General features: G+C 42.0%; 1 protein-coding gene across 4 annotated transcripts in view; it reads right to left on the bottom strand.

Moving 5' to 3' along the window:
* The window catches only part of LOC103666313 (pseudouridine 5'-phosphatase), a 420096-nt gene that overhangs the window by 243482 nt on the left and 149794 nt on the right, over positions 1-26820 (bottom strand). For 2 of the 4 annotated variants that reach the window (XR_005835935.1, XR_005835940.1), the window contains exon 5: positions 19059-19264. The gene's annotated coding sequence lies outside the window, so the exon portion shown is untranslated. Of the gene's footprint in view, positions 1-9772; positions 10590-15814; positions 16027-19058; positions 19265-26820 lie in introns of those variants that run through there. The other 2 variants (XR_005835936.1, XR_005835939.1) reach the window with 2 other exon arrangements.

Raw genomic sequence — 26820 nt, 5'->3', positions numbered from 1 at the left:
GGAGCTTCCAGAGGCTACTGTCTGAATTATTGGCTTTTAGGAGTTACTTGCATTTTTCTTAAAAAAAAAAAAAAAGAGAAGTATAATGTCCATATAAATGATAGCTATTCAATGTGGTCTAAAAGATTTGTTCATCTTGTAAACATCTGGGCGTTATAAGCATTTGCTGCAGGGACAGGGATTTCGTTATGTACTTCTCAGGGGCCAGAATGTCTCAGGAAGGAGGAGCTGTGATTCGTTGGTGCATGAGACCCGCTGGTAAATATTCTGATGCCCAGTACAAATGTGATGCACTACATGTCTTTAAAAAAAATGAAAAAAATCAAGAAAAGGCTCTCTTCTGCCTTCTATTCCAATTTTCTTTATATTCTACTTTTAAGGGATAAATTTCTGCCTACGATTACAATTAAAAGGTGTTGTTGTTGTTGTTGTTGTTGTTGTTTTTCCACAGAAATCGAGTCAGTCCTTCAGATCCAGTATCTAAACAACGTGACCCAAACCTTAGTTGTAAATATGCTAGTAAGCAGGTGGTTCGTTTTTCTTATTTTTCTGAACTCTGGACTTTTTTCCCCCCCTTTCTTTCCTATGTTGATCTGCCACAAGCCAAGGATTACGGTTCTGAATTTGTGCTTCTCCTCTTCAAACTGTTTAAGCAACAGATAACTTGTGGCGCCCCATTCAGCCATGTGTGTGTGGACAAGTGGGGTTACAGGGTTTGATCTGACAGCCAAAGATACAGGTGGTGGGGAGCAAGAATGTAGGAGCCAGACGAGTGGATTCCCACACTTTGAAGTTTCTGGGCAGATTCTGCCCTGCTACACCATGCTCCTTACCAAGACGATGTTATGTTTTATGATGGAGGAAATGCTCTTAGGAGAGCCTGGCCAGACGAATCCTTCAAATAAATTCTGCACCTGTGCCTGCCTCTCAGCCTTCTGCTAACAGACAGGAGTGTGCTATGGAATTAGTGTCTAAAAATATAACTGAATAAACACACAATAGAAAACACAAAGGAAGCAAGAATTATGGGCACACTCAAATGGCAAAAGCAAAACTTGAATTACAGGTCTGAAAAGCAAGATCTTTTCTTGGAAGACTCTGTTCTCCTTTAAAAAAAAAAAAAAAGATTCTAATTCCAAGAAAACGGAATGTAACACAAAGCCTTTGAAAGGGAACAAGGAGGCAGCTCAGCACTAATTTAGTTTAATTAATGCCATCCTGTTCTTTAGTCTACAAACAATTATTGCAAATGCAAGATAGCTATATCTGCCCTTCCTTAACCGCTCTCTATATTTTTACAAAACCATTTATTACGCATTTGTTGCTACCAAGAATGGAACTCTGAATTATTCCCACAGTATTTTGTGCTTCTTATAGAATGACCTCATTTTAACACCGGTTCTTGAAGAGGTAGGAAAGACTGCCCACTGGGTTGGCTTGCCGAGGGCACGTTGAATAAAATCTCACCAACATCACTAAAACCATTCTATTTCTTTCAGTAACTGGTACCATGTTGGGTTTGTTTTTTCCTCTCCACAAATGGTCTTAGCAACAACCACTAATGGATATTAGGAAAATGATTCTTTATAGTGCCTCTAAGTTTGAAAGGGAATAAAAATTACTCTACTGTGGTTAGTAGGATGATAGAACTAGCAAGGGCTACCCTGTCCTTTTATGATGTAATGAGGAAACAACATTGAGAACGCTGGGAAGTCATTTCCTCTCCTTTAAGGAAAAGAATGCTCCCGTGTTCCTTCTGAAATAAAGCTTCCATTGTGAGGACTGACACTCGTACCTGGGACCATGAGTTTGTTCCAGTGCTTAGAATCCTAAGGGACCATTGATCTAATTCAGATCAACTCTGTTCCTCTCACTTTGTGGGTATCTCTAGGCTGGAACCATCCTCCTCAATCCTTAACAACTTAGGTGCCAGGACTCGAGCATGCACCGATTCTTGGAATGTGTAATAAAGACTTGTAAATTCTCTTTAGTATCTTACATTTATTTTTTTTACGTTTTAGTAAATTTGTCACTCCATCCCATAAGGATATCCCAATACTGGGCGCAGTAAAAAATTAAAACTATAAATTACCAAAAATGGGCACAACCAAAAAGATGTGTTAAAAATAGCTTCCCACTTAGTCAAACTGATACCTCCCCAGCAATGTGCTATAAATCACTTGCCACTTCCTGTATTTGACAGGAAGTGCACAATAGTTATCCTAAAACTCTGTAAACTCCAGATCACTCTTTCATACCTTAGGGATATGTGGATCCCAGTTTCAGAAAGCATGATCCTAGAGAAACATTATCATTATTTAAATATTTCTTCCTGACCACTGGTATCAATCATGTACCGCACAGACCAGAAACTAGAAGCCAATATATTAGACAGGGATTACTTTGTACTAAGGTTGCCATAGTTAGCGAATAAAAACACGGAATACTCTGTTAAATTTGAATGCCTGATAAGCAACAGATCATTTTTCTCAGTGTATGGTCCATCCATATTGATGTGAAATTCAAATTTAAATGGGCGCCTTGTATTTTATCTAGCAACCCTGTTTTGTACTGGTGTAACCCCCCCTAAAAAAAAATCACACCTTGCCAAAATGCACTTCTCCCTTGGCTCTTTGTATCCTACGCCCTACACCAACGTTCCTTTCTATGATGTTTCTATATATCCTTTCATATGACGGAGCTGTGTGGTCCAGAATGCCTTGGTTACGGACTGTGTCCTTCTACCCCAGGCCATGTTAGAAACAGAACTTGGCCATTTTCCAGGCGCGTACAGAGGAGGTAATGGAGGTGATGCAAGGGACACTGGGTGAGGAAGAGAAACGTCTGTTCTGCCACAGGACAGAGATGACCACGGGACACCTGTGACTCTAAATGAGACAGAGGCAAGGAGGGTGGGTCCACTTCGCCAGGAGAAGTGGAAACGAGAGGTTGAGGGCTGTTCTCTCAAGCTTTCCTCGGGGGCAAGGTCTCAGCTCTAGACCTTGCTTGAGTTTGCTTTCCTCTGTCTTTTTCCTCCAGGACTTCAGTGTGATGCTGAGCTCCAGTACCATTTTGTGACCTGAAGGATGGGAGCCATGTTCTAAACTCAACAGTAGCTCCTCAGAGGTTCTGTGGTGCTCTCCCGTCAAGTCACAACCTACAGATTGGTTCAGTCTCTCCTCCAGCTGGGGCTGGATGTTCTAATGCCTGCAATGACCCTGAGGTTTCTGATAGATGGTGGTCCTGTCCGAAGACACAGACATTGCTCAACAAGGACCAAGTTTCCGACTTCATTTGTATAGTTTCAGATGTGTTGAGTTTGAAAACACACAAAGAGGCGGTTGGATAAACAGATCCACAGCTCAGGAGATAATGCAATGAGTGTAATGTTTAAGAGAACAAAGAGATTGGATTAAATCCTAGATGTTGACCTTGGCTAAATTCCATAATCTTTCTATGCCTCGGTTTTCTCACCTGTTGAAAGGGAATAAGAATATGAAGACCTACCCCCTAGGGATATTATTAGAATATCTGAGTGTCTGGTTTGAACACTTTGCAAGTGTTCTACCTTGTCTCTCTCATATGAATCATGGACAGGTGCTTCTCCACGAAACTGCCGGACTCAGTAAGGTAGCTCGGGGACACACTTCCAGAGGAAGAGCAAGAAGGGCTGGGGACAAAACCTGCTCTTCTCTAACACACAACCATCTGGAAGATGAGGATGAGCCTGGAAAAGGTTACAGGGAAAGTAAGGAAATATGAGAGAGGATATAGTGATGTGCCATAGGGACGTGGCCAAGGGGCCATGTTGATAAGAAGTCCCATAAAAACAAAGCTTAAAAAAACAAAACAAAACAAAACAAAAAAAACCCAACCAGGTGTGCTGCCATTAATGATACAAAATTTTTGGAGTCCTTGTGATAACTGTTTGGGGGGCAGGGATGAAAGGGCCAGAAGCCAGGCTGAACTTGGCCCAGGAGGGAATGGGAGTGAGCACATGGAGGCAGCAAGTGTGGACCAGTATCTTGAGAAGCTTGCTCCTGAAAGGAGGAGAGATAAAAACTAAGGATGTGAACGTCTGAGCTCGTGTTCTGTTTAAGAGCAAAAATGTGTAACGCAAAGGGAATAATTAGGTAGATTTGTTATACACTACAGGATGGAAATGTATAGGGCCGGTACAGTAATGGCTTTTGCTATTTCTGTTTCTGTGCCTAATTGCGACTGAGCAAGTCAGTGTAAATCAGAAAATTGAAGAGAGGCAGCTCTTCTGTGCAGGGACCTTGAAATGCGAAGAAGTTCTGCTGGAGGCAAAGGATTTCGTGGACCTCTAGTGCAGCGGACAGGAGCCAGCCTGTACCCTGAGGACTCACTCCAAGATAAACAAGATGAATCGTTTTCCTCCACAGCTCTCTCCTACCCTTCCTGGAGCCTCTGCTGTGACAGGTAGGTTAACAATCTCTCCTGTTATATCAAAAACATCTTGAACGTTTAAAATGCTAGCTTCGAGACATTCGACTCTTGTGCAGGTTCATGCCCCAAAGCTTTTAAATTAGTAAAAATTAGCTCATCACTTATGTCTGTGAACACGTTAGGCAAGCAGCGTCTTCTTTCATTAAATATATGTTGATACGTAAATGTATGTGTGCACATGTGTTTACGGGCACGCCATACATAAGCACTGCTTCCGGCAAACTTCCAAAACCATGCCTGTCTTCTTCCTAGGCCTGGCAACTGCTTATTAGCTCACTTTGGTAGTCACAGAGTGCAGCCTTCCAGGCAGGAGGGCGACTTCATCCCGGACAGGTCAAGGCATGCTTACCCGCGGTCCCTCATCCCTTGCAAGCCAGAGGCCGATGGATGATAGATGGCACTCGCCAGGAGGACCTTTCCTCCGTGATTACACATGGGAGGCATGCGTTTCTGCAGTTCCTAATCGTGCAGGGTGACAGGCACAGGTTTCTCTCTTTCCTGCCACCTTCCTGGAAATGAGATTCTCATCCGTTGTCCTTGGTAAGCCCCCTGCTTTCATCCTTGCGGAGTTAAGCTTTTGTTCCCAGGGAAGGATTAAGGCACAGATCAAACCTTATAAAGCGGAGCAAGCTACGGTTTCAGGTCAAGGTTCACACGAATTATGTCAATTTAAGAACGACCTTCACAGAGCAACTTTTTTTTTTTTTCAACACCAATCCCGCCAAAACTAAGAAGTGCAAAGGTGAACAGGAAACCTTTATGCAAATGTCACATTTTACTTTCAAATTCCTTAGCACAATTACCCATTAAGTCCCAGAAAATTGGTAATAACTTAAAAAAAAAAAGCAGATAATGGGTAAGTACTGTGGCAGACCAATTATAATGTATGCTTAAAATTATCTTTTTGCAAACTTGTTCTCAGCTCTTTGGCTCTTTTGATTTATGCGAACTGTGACTTTTTATCTCTAGGTTTCATCCCTCATTTTAAGAGATCTGGTGAAATCTTTTACACTTAAGAAAATGCAGGGAATCCAATTTCTTTTCTCCCAAGACAAGAGATTAAAAAAAAAATTCATCATTAATTTATTATGCTGTTGAACTTGAAGAAAACTTCTATTTGCTTCTCTGTGTCCGGATATATGATATACAAAATAAGGGTATTTCATATCACTAACAGGTGCGTAGCAAAATATAATTTGAGAGAAAGGTTTTCAGTAACCTGTTCTGTAGAAGGAACTTTGCACCTGGGAGTCATAAGTTGGGCAGATTTTTAAAAATCCTTCAGCAGTTGGAAACGACTGAAAATAGCAAGATAGAGCAATTATTTTGAGAAACTTTTTTTTTTTTAGCCTCCATAGACTCAAATCTATTAAAAAATTGTCTTCTTTAAGTGTTATTATGAGTTTGTCTTTTAAAGTTTGGTAGTGAGAACAAAATGTGCCTAATTCGTGTTCATTCTTTATTCTATCTGGATTGAACGTGACTTATCATGGATGTAGCTACAGGTGATTTTGTAGCCTTTCTTCCTTAATGAAATTTTGAAGTGGCAAAAATTCCCAAAGGAGATTTTTTTCCCCCAAGACTCATGGCTTCTGTGATGTGCCCTCTTCTGTCCCTTTAGTTGTGGAGTCTGTCAGTCCTCAGATCGGCTCTAGGGGTATTTAGGATGATTTGATAGTTACTTAGTTGTGTTCACCGGACAAGAGGAGCCTAGGCTCCTCCTACTTGTCCGCCATCTTCCTTCTGTGGCTGAGGCAAGAGGGATTTTTATCCATATTGACAGTCTTGCCCAAGTGTGGGGGGGGATTGTGTTCCTGGGAGAGGCTTCCTTAGAGATGTCATAGAAGCCACAGCATTAGAGAAAATAACCTTATATTGTCATATGAATTTCCCGACGCTTGAAGATGTATTTATTGTTACAACTTAGAGAGGCTATTCCATGAAAAGAACTCAAGAATTCTAGATGGCTGTTATAGAGGGAGTCACATGAAGATCTTTTCAAAACACACAGATTTGCATACCATTGTTTCTACATTTGGTATCACTGACATAGGATTACCTCTTCCTCCTGCATGGCTGCCTTCACTGAAATCAAGGGATAAAAGTCATTCTGGGATAATGTATGTGAGAACACAGAGCTGGAATCTTGGGCCTCTAACCTTTAGCCTCTCCTTCCCTCAAAGACAAAAGGCTCAGCTTGATTTATGGTTTATAGTGGGAGTTGACACATTATGGCCCATGGGCCAAATCTGGCCTTTTGCCTGGTTTTGTAAATAAAGTTTTATTGGCACTCAGCCACACCCATTGGCTTATATATTGTCTATGGCTGTTTTCACGCTACAAGGACAGAGTTATTATGGCAATTATAGGTGTTGCTAAGAATTAGCTAGGTCAGGCCAAAGTGCCATATTTATAATAACTGAATTATAGGCAACAGGGAAGAAATTGTTTATCAGCCAAAAGCAGGGGACAACCACAGACCCTAGTTTCCTAAAACTTAAAATTGCAAACTCTCTTTTATACAATCTAAGACCCATCAGAGAATTATCTTGTGGATAGTGGGGGTTGGAAGATGCGGTCTGTAGGTCATAAGCGAGCAAACTTGAAGAACTCGATTTGAAATGATCAATCATTGTGTTTTTTTCTCTAGTGTCTGATATTCCGTGTCATATCACAGGGGAACAGTTTCCTCTTTGATCATTGTTACAGAGAAAGAATCCCTCCCTCAATTTCTCCTTCCACTAAGCTGGGGTGGCAAGAGGTCTCACTCTTTTGGATTCTTTCTCTCTCGCTTGGCTGCTCTGATAAAGAAAGCCTATTTGTCACTGTCGCCTATGCCATGCCACCCCAAGTTGTCTGTACCGGCCCCCAGTGAAAAAGCTCTTGGCCTGACTGTCCTAGATTCTGGGGCCAAAGAAGGTCCTTCTTTTCCGTGAGGGGGAACTAGCCAAGTCTAAGTGTGGGATTGAAGGGAAGAAAATCTATGCAAGTCGCTTTAGTCCCTATTCAAGGTCTCCTATAGGCTGAGCTAAAGAGTGGCATGCATGACTTTGCTGTGGTCTGCTAGTTCCCTGCTGGGGTTTGGGGTGAATGGTAATATAGAATCCTCACACTCCAGACACTGTGTTCTGGGCTTAAATTTTGTGGGGAGAAATTGAGGAGACAGTTCAGCATTCTTGGACATGCAGGGGAGGAAAAAGTTTTCCTCTGCCCTCTAAGGTTATAGTAATGAGGCCTGTGAATACTGATAAAGGACAGATTAACAATAGAAAGGGTTTATTTGTGCATATGGAGTCTTTATACAAAAGAAGAGCCCAAGGAAGGAGTTAGGCTAAGGAGCTTATATGCCATTTTAACAAAGGACAATGAATTGTACATAAGTGACAGGAAAAAGCAAAGGGGTTTGGGCTTCTGGGGGTAGTAAATTGTGGGAGGGTAAATATATGGGGGGGAAACTAATGGAAGATAAGGATTATCTTAGTAAGGTTTGTTTGTTGATCTTCTGTCTACAGTGATAAGGGCTGTTCTCCTCCTGGTACGGGGGAGGGGAAGGGAAACACCTTCATGAAGGCAAATGTATGCCCTGCTTTGGGGCAGATGGTGGGAGGGTGCAGAGTTCTTTCTGCATTTGGTTCTTCTTAATTCCCTTCAGCTCAAAATAGCCTTTGGCCAAAGTGGCATATTTTGGGATGGCATATTCTTATCCCCTCCCCATCCCAGATATCCTAAGGATGAATAGTGCTCCCTAAAAACTGATCGTCCACCCAGAATCTCAGAATGTGACCTTCTTTGGAAGAAAGGTCTTTGCAGATGTAATTATTTAGGGATCTGGAGATGAAATTGCCCTCAATTTAGGGTGGGCTCCAAATCCTTATAAGAAGAGAGGACACAGAGAGACACACAGGGAAGAAGGCCACGTGGAGAGGGAGGCAGAGAAGGGAGTGATTCTGTCATGGGCCCATGGGCCAAGGATGATCCCACTAGAAGCTAGAAGAGGCAAGTAAGGAGTATTTGCTAGGGTTTCCACAGGGAACATGTCCCTGCGGACACCCTGGCTTTTGGACTTTTGGCTTCCTGACATATGAGAGAATAAATTTCTGTCATTGTAGGCCACCAGTTTGTAGCACTTTGTTCTAGCAGTCAAAGAAACCTACAGCTGACCTATAAACAGCACACGTTTGAACTCCATGGGTCTACTTGTATGTGTTTTTTAAAAAAAATACAGTATAGTCCTATAAATCTATTTTCTCTTCCTTATGATTTTCTTTTTTCCCCTTCCTTATGATTTTCTTAATCACATTTTCTTTTCTCTAGTTTACTTCATTGTAGGAATGTAGTATATAACACATTTAAAAATATGTTAATTGACTTTTATGTGGTCGGTAAGGCTTCTGGTCATCGGTTGGCTTTTAGTAAAGTTTTGGGGGAGTCAAAGTTATATGGGGATTTTCAACTGTGTGGGAGGCTGGCTCCCTGAACTCCCCCAGTGTTCAAGGTTTGACTGTAATACACATAAACAAACACCTCATCAACATTATTCAGTTATTACATGCTCACATTTATCTCTGTGTACCGAAAAGTCCCTTACAAGGTGCCTTACTATCTACTATTATGTACTATTTATTGAATAATTGAACTCTTAACGTATGCTGGGCACTATGCATGGCTTTTTGCTGCACGTACATTTCAACGCTTTCATATATATATTTCCAAATTGTGCTACCACCTACACATCTCCAGAGTCTTAATCACTAGCACTTCTAAAATATTTAATAGAATAATAGAACACTTCTTCTTTTGCCAATTATCATTTCAGCAATTACTTTAATATCTAAAATATTTTAAAGGTTTCTTTCATCTCAGCAGAAAGTCTTTCCACCCAGGGAGCTGTGACTCAAAGATGTATTTCAGCCTTAGGCAAAACCGTTTTGTTTATGATCCCAGATTTTTGTTATTTGGGTTTTCATTGTTGTGGTTCACAGACTTGGGAAGGAATGAAAATTTTAGGCAAAGACTTTCTCTAGTGTAAGAAGCTGAGAACGCAGGCAACATTCACCCTAAATACTACGCATTCAGAGAGATGGGTGGGAAATAAAACCTTGGCATTCTGGAAAACCATGTTTTTATTAGTGCCAGAAATATTCAATGGGTACTTGTTATCTCCACTCACAAGATCTAAGACTCAAATGTAGGATGTTGGCATTTCACCAGTAAAGATAAACTGCCTTTCCACAGGAGTCTTAAGCGCTCTTAAATGGTACCACATTTTCAACACTTCACAAAGCATCAAACACACGGACACTTGAGGCAAACATGAATATTTTATTCTCCCTCAATAAAACAGTTAAACACATCCATTCTCTGCCATTCAAGGTTTTATGACCTAAGGCCATGGCTACACAATTCAAAATGAACACAAGAAGAAAAAGAAGAAGAAGAAAGAAAGAAGTTCGAAGCCACCGGACTATCCAGAAGTTTTACTTCTCTCCCTTGATTATGTTGATTTAACAGAGATGTAGGACCTACCACATCTTGGGCGAAGAGTGGCCACAGATAATTCTGGATTTTGGTTCTCTAACTGGTGTGAGCCTTTCACAGTGATCCTTCTGTGAGTCTTCTGAAACCCATATCCATTGTTTTTTTTACCACCATTGACTATTGGCGCATTCCAGCTCTGTTGGGGCTGCCTTCTTGCCTTCCTAGGTATGTGGAATGAGGTGATCTGAAGTGTCTTGGGAAAGTAGCTCTCATCCACAGAATTGTCACTGCCTCTAGAATTAAGAAGAGGTGATGCACACAGTGCCCACTCAAACGTGAGACATGCTCTGTTGAAAGAGGAAGCAGATGGCAGTGTTTCCTTTCCAGGTCTAGGTCAGAAACGGGGCTTCTGTTCTTCACAGGAGAAATATGGCCCAGGCACACACATCTCTGCCTGTATCCAGCTGGTCATCTCCTCTGTGCACACAAAGTGATGGACCGTGAGGGGACTTCTGGCTCTTCCCAAGAGCTGTTTGGATGAGTCCAAGACTGAGATGCAGAGGTGTGCCCATGTGTCCAAGGGCTTCAATGTCCAAGGGCATGCAAGTGTGATTACCATAGTACAACCCCATCTGAGTGCACTGAAAAGAAGGATAGCTAAGATGTACACATGGCAGATTATGTGGGGTGAATCCATATTATTTGAAAAATACACTGTATGTGCTGACACTGTACTGCATGTCCTTATTAAAAAGTCTGGTAGAACATAGACCCAAGGGGTCATTACCCCAGCAAAATGGAGAATTGGAGGAAGAGCTTGCAAGAAAGCTGGGAATGAGGAGGCAGGGTTTTCCAATTTACATTTATACTTCTATATGCTTTCCTTTTTTCTTTTCTTTTTTTTTTTTTGGTCTTACAAACAAATATTTTAGTATTTTTCTTTATGGGCTTTAAAATGGAATGTACCTGTATTATACCTGTTTTCCAGCTATAACAACTAGGAAACATTAATTAAAAGTGGGGAAAAAAGATGGAGGGAGGAAATCTGAATGGTCAAAAAAAACCACACGGAAACCAGAGAAAACCATTATTAACAAAGATGAAAGTTAAAACAATTAAAAACTATGAAGATTCATTGACAACAAGCTGAGTGCCCAATAATGTCAGACAGATGGGACAAAATGTGTAATATTCACAAATAAAGTCATGTCTGGCCAGTAACAATGATATCAAAGGACATTATGAATTTGTACAGAAAGATATGAACAATATATAAAAATTTTTTTTTCCCACAAAGATCTTTTATCTAAGGATCCCACGTTGTGGAGGCACATTCTCCAGGTTCATTAGAAGGCAGTATGGAAGGTTGTAGTATAAAATGTAAACATCAGTCATTCCAGAGGTAGGATCAGTGTAGACTGTCATTGCATTCTTTATGCTTATAGACACTTTCTAGGTTTAGAACGAACATAGACTAATCTGACATTTGACAAAGAGGAGATATAGTAAGAGTTGCATGTAGAGTCTTGGTCTAAAGTCAGCAAACACAGATGTCACATTTAAGAGTTTGTGGCTACAAATGGGGACTGACATGTACATGGCTTGTTATATCTTTTTTGTTAAGATTACTTATTTATTTATTTGAGAGACAGAGACAGAGATAGTGACAGAGAGAGCGAGAGACAGCAGGAGCAGGGAGGAGAAGAAGAAGCAGGCCCCCCGCTGAGTAGGGAGCCCAAATGAGGCTCGATCCCAGGACCCTGGGATCATGACCTGAGCTGAAGGCAGACGCTTCACCAACTGAGCCACCCAGGCACCCCTGTTACCATATCTTATCAATAAGGCTATCAATTTAAGCTGTAACCACATAAAATGGGCTTTAGAAAATATGAGGTCATTTAAATCGAATGTGAATATTGTGGGCCATAAATCACTCTTAATTTGACCATGGTTGAAAGTTACAGAGAAGTGCTGAGACGTGGACAATTCTATTTGTCCTTTACACAGATCAAGCCTCTCCCCACAACATTCTCCTCTGGGCTTTCCAACGATACTAGGTTTCACATCCAGCTTTTCAAAAGGAAAAGGAACAGAAGGAAAATTGAATATCAAACATGATTCATAGCCCTCCGTACCTCCATGACTGAAGACTGCAGATAAAACACATGAAGAGGTCCCAGATAGAGCAAAGCCCTTTCTCCTAGCACACAAACGGCCTATTTTTATATTCAGAAGAGAACTCACTTAAAAAAAAAAAAAATGATCCTTTGGTTCCGACAGCTATTTGCAGGCTTTAGAGAAGGGGAGGAAAGGACTGCCTTTCTCACTCAGTGTTTGAATAAGGGTCCTTATGTTAAACTGACATCTTGGTCTTAGGGTGAAACTCCTCGGAGGCTCTCAGAAAACAAAGAAGACAGGAGTTAGAAATCTGCTTTCTCAACCCCAGGGTCAGACTCTCAAGTACCAGCTCTGGTCTCCTTTGCGTCCTTCTCCCTTCAGTGGTGGGGGCAGCTGAGCTTTCACATTTCATGTGATGGAGCAGGCCTTCTCAAACATTAATGTGCACACAAATCCACTAGGGGTCTTGTTAAAATTATAGATTCTGATTCCACAGATCTTGGCGGGGAAGGGACCTGCAATTCTACATTTCCTACAAGCTCTCAGGTGAACCAATGCTGTCTGAACCCTGCCTGAATTTGAAGGTTTTCAGCAGTGCTAGAGGAAAGAATAATATTTTCTTGCCTATGAGAATTTTCCATAGTTTGCCCATCATACGGTCAGTTTGTGCAACGTTTCTGGGTATACTCATTTTTTTTTTTTTAAGATTTTATTTATTTATTCGACAGAGATAGAGACAGCCAGCGAGAGAGGGAACACAAGCAGGGGGAGTGGGAGAGGAAGAAGCAGGCTCATAGCGGAGGATCCTGATGTGGGGCTCGATCCCATAACGCCGGGATCACGCCCTGAGCCGAAGGCAGACGTTTAACCGCTGTGCCACCCAGGCGCCCCTGGGTATACTCATTTTTTATCCCAGAATGTAGATTGGGTAATTACAACAAAATGAAATGTCCCTGAAATGGATCAGACAGTAAAGAAAGAGATGTTCCACGGTGTTAGAATCTAATCTGTCTGGAACCTGAGGGTACGGTCTACTTTCATGGAAACTGAACCAACTAGGTGGCATCATACCCTGCTAGGAGGCAGGACAAAAACAGAATTTAAGAACACAGGCACACTAGCCAACATTGTGGTAGTGATGGAAGCAGGTAAAATTGGTGTTTCCTATGTCAACCCTCTTCATTGCACAGAAGTAAAAAAAACTGTGTCACATTAAATCAACCCTTGATGCCATGAAATAATAGGAAGGTGTAAACCAAGGAGCATTCATTCCAGACAACTGTACTATATCAACAACCCAGAACATACCCCCTTATCTGAGTCGTCCAACATGCAATACAAATGGCATGCACAATTCATCTCCATGGGAAGTCCACCCAAAGTATTTTTTGTGAATCTGTTTTGCAGACTTTATTAAAGATACCGTAAGTGAGATAAAGGGGGACAGACTTCACGCATGTCATAGCTCTTAATCCTCTGGACCTTTGTTCCCTAATGTCTTTTAAAGATTTCCACCTCCTATTCACCCTCCTCGTCTCTTTCCTCCTTTGGTGATCTTCACCCCCTCAATGAAGCAAAGGCATATGGCATTAAACCCATATGCCCTATCAAACTCTATGCTCCACAAAACCAAAGAATGCTGTTCCCTTTAAGTGTCTATTTAGAAACCATGTACTGTTACGTTTAGATGTTGATGGAATGGTGTCAACTTGACCAGTCTAAGGGATGCCCAGATAGCTGGTAAAATGTTACTTCTTGGAGTGTCTGTAAGGGTGTTTCTGCAAGAGATTAACCTTTGAATCAGTAGCGTGAGTGAAGAAGATCCACCTTCACCAATGTGGGTGGACCTCATCCAATCCACTGGGGGCTCGAATGGAACAAAAAGACTGGGGAGGGACAATTCTCTTTCTCTCTTCTTCAGCTGGCATGTCCATCTTCTCCTGCCCTCAGATACTGGAGCTCTTGATTAGAGTGGTCTCCTTGGCGGTAAAGTTCTTTGTAGAGCTTGTAGTAAATCAGGAGTAATTTTTCTTTACTTAACACTTTTTGTGATGTTTGGCATTATTTTAGTAAAGTTTTTTATTTGGGAATAATTTTAGATTTACAGAAAAGTTGTAAAGATAGCATGGAGATTTCCCATACAACCTTTATCCAGTTTCCCCTATTGTGAACATCTTATATGCTTGTCCAAACCATGCAACCAACTTTGGGACATTACTATTAACTGTATTTACAGACTTTATGAGGATTTCCCAGTTTTTCCAATAATGAGATTTTTCTGTTCCAGGATCCCATCCAGGATACTACATTGCATTAGTTATTATGCCTCCTCATCTCTTCTGCACCATGACAATTTCTCAGAATTCCCTTGCTTTTTTGTGACCTTGAAAGTTAAGATATTTTTTAGAATATCCCTCCACCTGGATTTGTCTGATGCGTTCTAATGATGAAACTGCAGATATGGGTTCGGGCGAAGAAGTCCTCAGAGGTGAGGTGCCCTTCTCATCATGTCCTGTTAGGACTCCATGATTTCCATATGACTCATCACTAATGATGTTAACCAGGGCCACTTGGTAAAGACAGCATCTGTTAAGTTTCTCCACCGTTAATCATTTCTTGTGTTGTGTGACCATGGGGTTTTGTAAAAAATGGATCAATTTTCAAAATACCTAAAGTTGTATTTTTCTTTTTTTTATTGAATTCCTTTTCTCTGTTTTCAATTTATTTCTAATTCAATTTCACTTGTGTTGCTTTCTTTCAGAAAAAAAAAAATCTTATATACCATATTTCTCATAGAACTCTGTGCTTAAACCCTCAGGCTATTCTTGGATGGGATAAAAGGAAACCCATATTTTGAGCATCTCCAAGGTGTGAGGGAAAGTAATAAATATTTTATATACGTTTCTTACTTACATTTCACAAGAGCTCTCTAAATTAAATATTAACAGACCATTTTTTCAAATGAAGAAACTAATTTTCCCAAGGCCATAGTTAAAGACAGTAAGTAATAAAACAGGTATGAGAGAACCCAGACTCTTTACCCAAGGTTCAAGATCACCCACAGACTTTTCAAATTTGACTTTGTCACAATACTACATGGGTCCATTCCCACCCACCCCCCAAAAAGGAAAGGTGTATGCCCCGCACTATAAGCATTCCCTAAGTATCAGTGGCTTGAACATTCACTCCTGAAGCCCCTATTCCTCAAGTGGCCTCCCCAAATATCACTCATCCTCCAAGCTGAAGCCTACCTCCTCCAGGAAGCTCCCAGTGATGACGCCCACAACCACATCTTCTCCCTTGTACTGAGCGTGCTGTTTCTAGCATTCACTAGCACTGGACGATGGTCTTTGCTCCCCTGCATCCAGCTTGTTAAACAGGGTTAGTCCATCCATGCACCATGCCATGGACAGTACACAAGTTCCAGCCCTGATTAACAATGTTTACGCTAGCAAACTCCCAGGAATGGTTTCTGGCTTCTTGGCTGGAGCCATGTGTTTTGTCCTTCTCACCACATCCCACTTCCTGACTTTGACCCTCTCCTGTGGCCTCCCCTTGCATTTGACTACATGCCCATGTGAAAGTTAGCCAGCTACCAAGGTAGAGGGAACAGTCCTCAAGATTGTTATCACTTCTTTTTTTTTTTTTTTTAAGATTTTATTTATTTCAGAGAGCGAGAGCATGAATGCAAGCATGAGCAGGGAGAGGGGCAAAGGGAGAAGCAGACAACCTGCTGAGCAGGGAGCTCATCGCGGGGCTCAATCCCAAGACCCTGAGATCATGACCTAAGATGAAAGCAGACGCTTCACCGACTGAGCCACCCAAGCACCCCAGATTGTTATCACTTCTGATGCTGATCGCAGGCTCTGGGGGGTTTCCTGAGACCACCTCAGGTTCAATCATTCCACAGAAGGACTCACAGATCTCACAGGAAGCTGTTTTCCTTCCAGTTATGGTTTACTGCAGTGAAAGGGACACAGGGAAATCAGAAATCGGAAAAGGCATCTAGGGATGCACGTGGGAAAACTGCAAATGCAGAGCTTGCAGGAGTCCTCTCCCTGTGCAGACATGGACCGTATTACATTCCCGGCACTGATGTGTGACAATACACAGGGAGTATTGATTGCCATGGAAGAACACTCACCTGAGTTGGTGTCCAGAGTTTTTATGGGGGTTCCAACATGTAAGAACGACAGACTGACCATGTGACTGACCTCAGTGTCCAGCTGCTCAGGAAGACAAGGTGATACTGCATGACCCAAAGCCCCTACCCTCTATCACTTTGTTAGGTTTTCTAGCATGGCCACACCCCCACCCTAAATCACAGTGTTATACAACCCAGTGACCCAAAGCAAACAAAGATACCCCTCTTAGAAAGGACATCCCAAGGGCTTAGAGGTCACTTCCAGAAGCTAAGGGGCAAAGGCCAGATCTTTTTTTGAACAAGATCAAATTTTAGACTACACTGTTGGGTATCTCTTACTGTCTGGGGGACCTTCACCCTTTTTTTGACACTTAGCTCTGCCTATGTTTCTCACCATAACCGAACATGTGTGTGTATACAGACACTCAGACATTTATAATGATGTTTTCACAGTGCTAGGATCATGGTTGATTTTTTTGTTTCTCATTTATACTTTTCTACTATATCCATATATCCTACAAAAATAGTTGCTGTGATAATTAGGACGGGAAAACAGATTTTAATGAGGCTTTTTTTAACATGTGGCCTGTCCAGTTTCGTTCACTATGAACTACGAGATTTGTCCACTCAGTCACTGATACAAAATACTATTTGGAGGATTGTACATGGTTTTTCCTCCCACGAATTATGTGAAAAATCACTAAAAAGGATATGTTAAGAATGATGTAAACTGTACTTGCTAATTAGAACTAGCCATGTTTTAAAGTAAAATACCCTGAGTACACAGCTAACCAGCATCAGCATAAACAAGAGACATGTATACACAAGCATACGTCCACATGTAACTATATGTACATGTCAATATGGAGACGTGTGCATGGTGTCACTCAGGAATATGAAAGATGCTTCAGCCAGTATGACCATGGGGATACACTGCTATTTGTGTTATCCAAATTTCTTCTCTGCCCGTTCAATGGGGCTATTTCTCGGCACAGCATGCACTGTCAGTGGAGACAACAGAACCTCTAAGGGACCAAGACTGAATCTTAGGGGTGAAGGAAATCTTAGTATTTTTATGTATGAAGCACAAATATGCACTCAAGTACAATGTTATTATGGTATTAAACTTTCACGGGAGGGAAATGGTTCAATAAAACAAAACGTCCCCCCACCAAAAATGAAAGCAACTCCTCTGTGAAGACTCATCTTCTTCAACCTTAACTGAGAACTCCTTCCTCTGACACTAGCATTTCTAGAATTTACTTCAGCCATAACCACAACAACATCGAATGGAGGTTATGGTGTCTCCCCCTCACGTGTGAAGCTCACCAAAGCTTCCTTGTAATTATCTCTCAATTTGCAAGAAACCAGTGCTGTGTCTAGCACATGGGAAGTGTTAAATAATCATTTCATGAATAAATAAACCAGCTAAGAGCCAAAGGTGAACAATTAAAATAACTCACAAGTATTGAACACTGACAAGGGGCCAAGAACAATTCTGATAGTCTCCTAAATGCTCACAGCAACCCAATGAAGGAAACACTGTGGTCACCATTCTCATTTTATAAACAAGAAAACGGACACAGAGAATTTAAGCCAAGTTTCCAAGTCGACTCAGTAAGTGGAAGACCCAAGGACAGATCCCGGAGCCTAAACATTGCTCCATTTCCCTGTATCAACACATCATCATTATTCCTGACAGCAATCCAGCACTTGGAAGAAGTATTCTTTATGCTAAGAAAGAATAAACATACCCTTCATAAATAATACAAAAACAAGCAACAGCTTTTACAGACTGGAAAGCTACTGCCAAGGAGCCTGGAGTATGTTGGCAATTAATAAAACATTTTTAAATGTACTCTAATTCAAATACAATAAGGAAAATCAATTAATGATTCTGAAACAGAGAGCAAGTAGAAACAATTATTATAATTTTGCATGTATTGAGAACCCATAACACTCCCACTGTCGGGCTCACAAAATCCATTTCCCCATGCTGTGAGGTGTAGTTTTAACCACTGGTAGAGATGTCACTCTACATTTTGTTGGACCACAGTTTTAAACTGGTAGGGTGTACCTGTGAGAGATTTTTTTTTTTTTAAAGTCAAATAAAGTAACAGTCATGTTCTCACTAATTCCATATAATGTGCTTGATGGCAATGCTATACCCCTATGTATGACTCGACCATACCATTCACACACAATAAATTCCAGGCACCCATAACTGCAGGAATTCATGTCCCATATTTCTGTCTCGTTTTCAATCCAATCTTTGCTATAAACTAGAAGACAAGTCCAGAAGGTCCTGTGTTTAGATTAGAGTCTATTATTTCTGCCACATGAACTCTCTTTGACATAACACAGTCACTTTGGAAAGTTCTTATTTTGTTAAACGTGTCCCTGAGCAAATGTCTAAATAATTACAGTCCCTCAAAAATGAAAACTTTTATGCCATGAAATTCAACTAGTGGGAAAACTGCTTTCAATTGTCCCAAGTCTGTTGCAAAGCGTTGTTTTGGTTTTACATTTAATGTTTCTCAGTTTTGTGCCAAGCCAAGAATCGGAGTTTTGAAGATTAGCTTTCTACGGTGATCACTGGTCTCTTTGCACGCTTTCTAAAAAGTACATCTCTAGCTCCACTCTGTGTGAATAAACCTAGAGCTTCTGGGATGACCGACCAACCATGATTTCTCACGCCAATGGTAATTCTAACAACAGATGTTTGGGCTGCAATTTATAGCTATGGAACTTTTTACATGTGTTGTTTAAGGTATTCTCAGAAGAAGAGAAGATATGGGGGCTGCTAGCATCTCTGTGACCCAAGGTTCTGGGGAGAAATATCACTTACCAGAGGTAGTGGAGGAAGCTGCAGCTATAAACAGACCGAACGTGACGGCTCAGACGTGGTCACTCTCGTGCACAGCGTAGAGCTTCTGCCAAGGATCAGTGGAAGCCTCTGCTCCACACAGTCATTCAGGGATCCAAGCTGTCACGCTTGTACCATTTTCAGTCCACATCGTGAAGCGTCCCTCTGGGCCTCAGCTCTGCAGTCAGCTGGAAAGAAGTGCAGGGGGGACATCCTGTGTCAGACTTACATGGTTATGCCTTGCACGTTCACGTCTGCTCACTTCTGGGAGGACCTGGTCACCTGGGCACGCCTAACTATGTGGAACACTGGAATTGGACATGACGGGGTATATGGAAGAAGGGGTGGGCAAACGGTGTCTCCCACAGCTAAGAACCAAGTTCTTCTGACCTGAATCCTATATCTTCTCTCTATCCATCACTGCCTGAATGCCCGGTTTAATTAAAGTATCATTGGATCAACTGGACTGCTTCCTCACTGCAAACATTTTTTGACAGGGGATACAGCCATCGCTGTTTTCAGGCCAACCCTCTACCCACCAACATTTTCCTCCAGGAGGAAATTGGCTTTTTATCCCTTTTGAACACGATTGATCCCCAAGGGCTGAGACATTCGGTGCAAATCGAAGCTATAGGACATGCAGATAGAATGAACCATGTCAAGAGTGTAAGGTTTAGAGGTAGGTGCTTCCTGTTTGATTCTGCTCAGGGTTTGCGGTGCCAGAATCCTGGATTCTGTAGGTACTTCTAGGTAGGTACCTACTGGGACCCACCCTCTAAGAGTGGGCGGTCTCCGTCGGTCATGAGAGTCTTATAGAAATGAAGTCATTTGTCCAAGAGAAATAAAAACACATGTCCCCCAAAACTCATATACGAATGTTCATAGCAACATTCTTCATAATAGACAATATGTGGAGAAAGTGTAAATGTCCACCGACTGATGAATGGATAAGCAAAATGTGTTCCATCCCTATAACGGAATATTATTTGGCCATAAAAAACAATGAAATTCTGACACATGCTACAATGTGGATGAACCTCAAAGACATTATACACAAAGAAGCCAGACACAAAAGGTCACATAGTGTAGATTCCATTTACAGGCAATGTCCAGAGAAGCCAAATCTATAGAGACAGAAAGCAGACTGACTGGCGGTTGCCAGGGGCTGGCAGTGGGTGGAATGGGGAGTGACTGCTGATGGGTACTGGGTTTCTTTTGGGGGGAATGAGAATATTCTAAAATTGTGGTAATGGGTGCACAATTCTGTGAATGTACTAAAAAACACTGAGTTGTAGAATGCAGGTGTGTGACTTGAGTGGCATGTGAATTCCATCTTAATGAAGATGTTATAAAGAAAAGAAATGACGTCCTTTCTAAGGGGCATGCGGTGAGCTTGTTCCAAAGGGTCAAGGTAGAGGCTCTGGAGACTCCAGAGTGCCTCAGGATTCCCTTAGCAACATAGCCAGGAAAAGTTGCAGCCACATAAGGATGGTACCAGTGACATCCCATGAAACGGGAATCCACAACACAGTCCTTGTGCATATCCTCAGCTTCCTTCTTTATATGCTGCGTGCATGAAGCCTGAGCAGCCAGGAGGCTGACTGTTGGTGCTGATGTTCCCATCATGATTCGTCCAAAGGGTTCACCCAGGACCATGCTGAACTGTACCTGAACCTTGTGATCCTGGAAAATGCGTAAGGTTAAGAAGTTACCCCGCCCTCTCTGTTCTGGAAAGCTGCTGAGTGCAAAGAACCACCCTTCCTCATGTGAGTTAGGTATGGCTCAGGGATGCCCACTAGTTTACCTAGAAACCCAGACACCTGCCCTCCAGATTCCCATTCTTGGCCTTGTGAATGATTCACTGGACAGCTTGTGCCCACTGATCTGTTAGAACAAAGTGCTTGTTAGCCAAGCTTTGGTTCAGCTGCTCTCCTTCCCCCAAGGCCCTGAACTTTCTACTGAGCTAGGTTTTATTTGGTACCCTCAGCCTGAGCAAGGACAGTCCCTCCTGAGGACAGGCTAGCTCAGGGGAAACCAAGCTCGGGTCTACCATCACATTGTGTCACTTTCACCTGCCTTCCCCATGCCTGGTTCCTTCTAGACTTGTAGGTCATGACAGTCATGATTGCTCCTCTCCATAAAACAAAATCCCTTTTTGCCTAAGTGTTCTTGCTGACCTTATAGACAGAGCGTCCTCCCAAACTCCATAGACCCATGCCCCTTGTGGCTTTCACCCCTCATCAACATCTTTTGGAATAAAACTCTCTCCGGACTAAGTCTGGATTTGGTTTCTGTTTGTTTGTTTTTATTTGTTTTGTGTTTTGACACTGAAACCCACGTGGGCTCTCAGGATTAAATTGACAAGTGGTTCCTCCTAAAACCATCACTAGTTCCTACCCTGGCCTACTTTCCTCAACGCTGATGGAACTGATCCGTCAATACATCTCCTTGCTTCATCTGTGCAGCCCCCTCCATCTTCTGTTTTCTTGTAACAAGTTTAATTACCACTGATAATCAGATTCTCAAAACACAGCAATCCTTGCAGAAGCTGTTTGATTTGGAACTTTTGGAAGAAAGTAAAAGGACTTTTTTCGTGATGATGCAGCTGACAAGAGTATGATGAGAACTGTGGCTTTCTGCAACACAGTGGGTTACAGAGGATACACCTTGTGTTCTCACATGCCCACTGAGCAATGCTTGAGCAAGGTGTAGAGGGAGCCATGTCCCATCTGGGCTCACTGGGATCGTCTCTTGGTACTTTCTTCTCGTTCCCCAGCTGATCTGTGCCCAGAACTCTTCCTTTTGACTGAGTTAGTTTCTATTGGGCATTTTCTTGAAATGCTGAGCGTTTATCCATGCATTTCTAGCCAGGTGTTTCCACCACACAGGGACAGGGACAAGGGCTATAAGTCCTTTGTATTGTGTGCCCTAATGTTCCTCCAGGGTAGTCATTTGGGTTGTTGGTTTTAATCCCTTCCTGTCCTATATTCTGTGGGCTGAAGTTCTAAGAACAGGTCTGACAGCCATCACTTCGGTCTCCTGAAAATTTGACTCCAAGTGAGGGAGGAACTGAATGTTTGGGAACTGTTTGCCCGGTTGCTCATCTGTCCCATTTTCCTACTAAAATCCACAACTGTTCCAACCACGCAGAAATAAGTGGCTCACATTAGCTTGCCTATTCTGGTACTTTATCAAGAACTGTATTCTAGGAAGTGAATAGTGGACCTCCATCTATATTGTAGGTAGTTTCTAGGCTTTATTTACAAACAGAGTGCTTTAGACAAAGCCTTTTGCATAATACAAATAGCAAGTGATTATTCTCAAATGACCATAATACTCCTAGTCGAAAGCTCTTTCAATTCAAATGGCATTAGCATACATCTTATTTTCTGGAAAATGTATTGGAAACTGCAGGAGAAAGGCCCATTCTCTGTGCGTTTGGGAGAACTAAGCTATTGAATAAAGAGGAAAACTGAGATGTTATTGAAAGACCTCATTCTCTACTTTGGGGAGGTTTGATAACTCAGTTCCAGAAGTGGGTTTTGGGCTCCTTTGTGTTTGGAATGAGGCACTGATAAGCAGGCAGGAATTAAACATTGAATAAGATATGGTCCCTTCTCTCAAGACATTTATAATGTGGTTTTATGAATACTGCAGTCAAGAATCCCCAACTACCATGCGAGAGGATGACACATTCTAAGTTTGGGTTTGTTTCTGTTTTCCCCTCCTAAAACCAACCAAATTTAGCGCCTTCACCCACAAAATGATCATATCCCCTGGGACCCAGACAACAGTCCCAAAAATCGAAAGCTTGAATAACTTTGTCCTCTGTGTGATATCTGCTTGATTATTAAAAAACAAAAAAAACAAAAAAAAACAAAAAAAACAACATCCAGAAGTCGATGACTATTTTTGCACTAAATAGTCACAATCCATGGCTCTCTGCTTTGATTTAAGGCTCTTTGGGGTCACTGAAGTGTCATTTGGAAAATTGCTTCCTGACGCATAATATTATGGTAATGATTCCCTAAAGCCTGGCATAAAGGCTCTGCCATGAGAGATAACAATTTATTTTCTTCCAAGTATTGTTTTAAAACAAGAGGCAGCTGGGGGTCAAGAGAGAGGCTCTGGGTTATAACAGGCTTAATGCGACCCTTGGAATTTTTTTTACACGCTTGGGAGGAGAAAGATTGTTCATAAATACTCATTTACAGAAACAGTTCAAGAGACACAGAAAAGATACATTTCTCTTCCATCTGAGCACACAATTATTATCTAATAACAATATAAATAAGGAGAAGAGAGGAAGGTGCCAGAATTTTAGGGGTGAGGTTAGAAGCTGAGAGACCTAGATTCAAATCCCAGCCTTGCCTCTCATTGATTATAACCCTTTGGTTTACAAATCAAGCTTTTTGAGCTCAGCCACTTGCCTCAAAGACAGGGGTGAAGTTTAAATACAATATTGTGAGCAAAAGCTAAGAAACAAATATACAGGGCATGGACAAACACTATAGTATAGTTTACGTACATAGCATAAACCCAATAACTGTACTGATCATTGCTGTTGTTACTGTATATAGGAGTTATACACAAAATAATGACATACACAGGGCCAGCTACCGTGCTCTGTTCCATATCTGAGATAGGTGGTGTGCTGTATGTTTATTTTGACTAGGCTATGGTGCCCAGTTTTTGGCTAAACACTAGTCTAGATATTGCTGTGAAGGTATGTTTTAGATGGGATTACATTTAAATCACTACACTTCAAGTAAAGCAGATTAGTCTCCATAATGTGGTTGGGTGGGGAGTGGATGGGGATGGAGGGGTGGGTCTTATCATTTGAGGGGCTTAGGAGCAAAGACTGAAGTTTCCCAAAGAAGAAGCAATTCTTAAGACAGCAATATAGAATCCCTGCTGAATTTCCAGGCTTCTGGTCTACCCTGAAGATCTGGGGCTTCCCAGCCCCCATAATCATGAGCTAATTCCTTAAAATAATGAGAGAGAGAGAGAGAGAAGGAAAGAAATACAAATATAGCTGTCTGCAGAGACAGAGACAGATCTCTCTAGATAGATCGATCGATCGATCGATCGATCCAATAGAATTAGTTATCTATATAGTATAGATCTCTCTGGATAGATGATAGATAAATAGATATACCCAACAGAGTTGTAGTTATCTATATAGATATAAATCTCTCTAGACTGATGATAAATACATAGATCAAACTGAATTATAGTTATCTATATAGTATAGATCTCTCTATATAGATGATAGATGGATCAATTAGAATTATAGTTATCTATATAGTATAGATCTTTCTAGATTGCTGATAGATAAACAGATCCAATACAATTATAATTATCATTGTATAGACAAAGATATACTGGGTACATCTATACACCTGTCTATCTAGAGATACCTATCTCTGGCTCTCTCTCTAGATAGATCTATGGATGGATAAGTATATATACCTATATCTATGTATGTCTTTATCTCTATGGATATCCTATTTGTTCTGTTTCTCTAGAAAACCTGATTAATTCAGGCGGGGAGAACCACAAGTAAATAGGCAATCTGAACGCTCTGTGATGGGTCTCACCACAGCGTAAGGTGCTATGAGAATGTATAGTGTAAGGGCCACTTAATGCTGTCTTTGAAGGACTGGATGAAGCTGCCTAAAATGAGGGCTGAAAATGAGAACACCCTTTAATGGGTAGATACAAGGGGAGGATCAGCTGGAGGATTAAGAACATAAACAAGACATGTGATGTACGAGGCCATGAAAGACAAGGGGGAAAGCTTTCCCAAGGGAAGGAGAGTTCGTGTGATGGGAACACTGTAGAAAGTGTACATCAGAGAGAGGAATGTGTACCCTGGGGGGTTCAGGCAGGTGTTAGTATGGCATGAAGACCAGATGCAGGGCATGGCCATGGAGATGGCTGGAGAGGAATGGGGGAGCAGATCCTGAGGGGAGAAGACCAAGAATTCAACAAGTACAACTCCCCTGAACCTCTCAGGGTACAGATCAATGGCTGTCCCTGGGAGAGCACTGCAGGGCAGTGGCAGCCCCAGGGAAGAGCCAGGCAGTGGGAGAAAGGTTGGAAATGTGGAAGAGTTTGCTCATTGTAGAACAGGTGTCCCAGAGGGAGAAGAGCAGTAGAGGCTAGGTCAGGAGTCTGCAGGGGGGTGGGGACCCAGAGTTCAGGAGATGTAGTTGTGATGACCCAATGGGTTCACCTCCCGGACAGGGACATGGGAAGCCTTAGTCCATAGTCTCAGTGGAGTCACCCAGGGAGCTTTATGAATACTGCTGCCAGGGTCCCACCCCAGAAATGTTGTTGTTACTAATGTGGGTGCAGCCTCAACGTGAGAATGTTAAGAACAATCTGCCCACGTCATGCTCATGTACAGTCTAGGGTAAGAACTATCCCAGTCCAATTGCAGGTCAGGAGAACTTTACTTCCCAGGACTCACACGCTTACAGAGAGCAGCTGCTGTCTCTGGTAGTGGGGGGACTCCAGGTGCTTGGGAAGATGTTTACCTTGGCCTAGATCATTATAATTCTGAGTGTGTTCTGACATCTGTGGATGAATAAACTCTGTGTTCTAGATGGGGTCCTCTGGGGTATGGGTTGTCTTACCCTGGAGCCAAGAAAAAGCTCCAGGTTCAAAACAAGTGGCATGAAAACTCTCAGGCAGAGCGTCCTTTTTCTGAGTCTCCTGGGAAAATCAGAGTATAGACTTCTCAGTTTATACTTGAAAGAGCTGCAGTCTCTGGTATTTGGGGCATTCGACTTTCTGGAAGGGACCATCCATAGTCCATGAGGTAGCCAGTACCATCTCAGTTTTAAAGACGAGGAAACCAAGAAATAGAGAGGTAAGACAAATTACCTCTGGGTTATCCATCTAGTGGTTTGAATAGTACATTACTTATGTATTGCTAAAGTGATCACTGGGGTCTATCCAAGTCTGTCTCCACAAAAAGCCAAGACCTGAGTTCTTATTTAACTTCAAAATGAAGGATATGAGCATTGATTCAATAATCCCATCTCAAATTTGGTTTTTTCTAGGAGACAAAAAAAGAAAGAAGCTTAACTGATGTTGGAAACATGAGTTTTATGTGGGTGTCCCATGTGGTTGCACTGGTGGCAGAGGGAGAAATATTACACGAAGATCCCACACATGTGAGGGGAACGGACTTCTCTGACCCCTGAACAACAGAACTGCAGCTCTATCACAATCTGGACACTTGGAGGGAGGGAGGTGTGAATCTCCTGACTGTACGTTAGAGTCTGTGATCCTTAGACCGATGGTGGTGCCAACCCATCCTCTGAGAAAAGAGGTTTGATTTATCCAACAACCTGTAAGGCTGGGGTTGGCTGGCTTAAGACGGGGCTGTGCCTAAGGTGTGGAGGGTAAACGGTGGTCAGACTCCATTTCTTTCGTGCCTTGTAAGTCCAATAGACTATCCTTTATCTTCACCACAATCTTGCTCACATATCAGTAGTGTCCCATGTAGTTGACACATTTCCAGGGTTTACTGAGATCAGCAACTCCCCAAATACACTGACTGTCTTTCCTAAACAACAGCTTTGTCCCTAAGACACCTGTGAGGAGGAGGCTATGGGGTCCCTGCGAGCAGAGTGGGTATGAATGGCTCCAAAAGCACTCAAAGGGTGAGGTATATGATTCTAAACCTTGCTACTCACATAAATTTCCCCTAAAGACATGTGTTCCTCCACTG

The sequence above is a fragment of the Ursus maritimus genome, assembly GCF_017311325.1.
Source record: "Ursus maritimus isolate PB19 chromosome X unlocalized genomic scaffold, ASM1731132v1 scaffold_X1, whole genome shotgun sequence".
Taxonomy (NCBI): Eukaryota; Metazoa; Chordata; class Mammalia; order Carnivora; family Ursidae; genus Ursus; species Ursus maritimus.
This window is presented reverse-complemented; position numbering and strand designations above follow the sequence as displayed.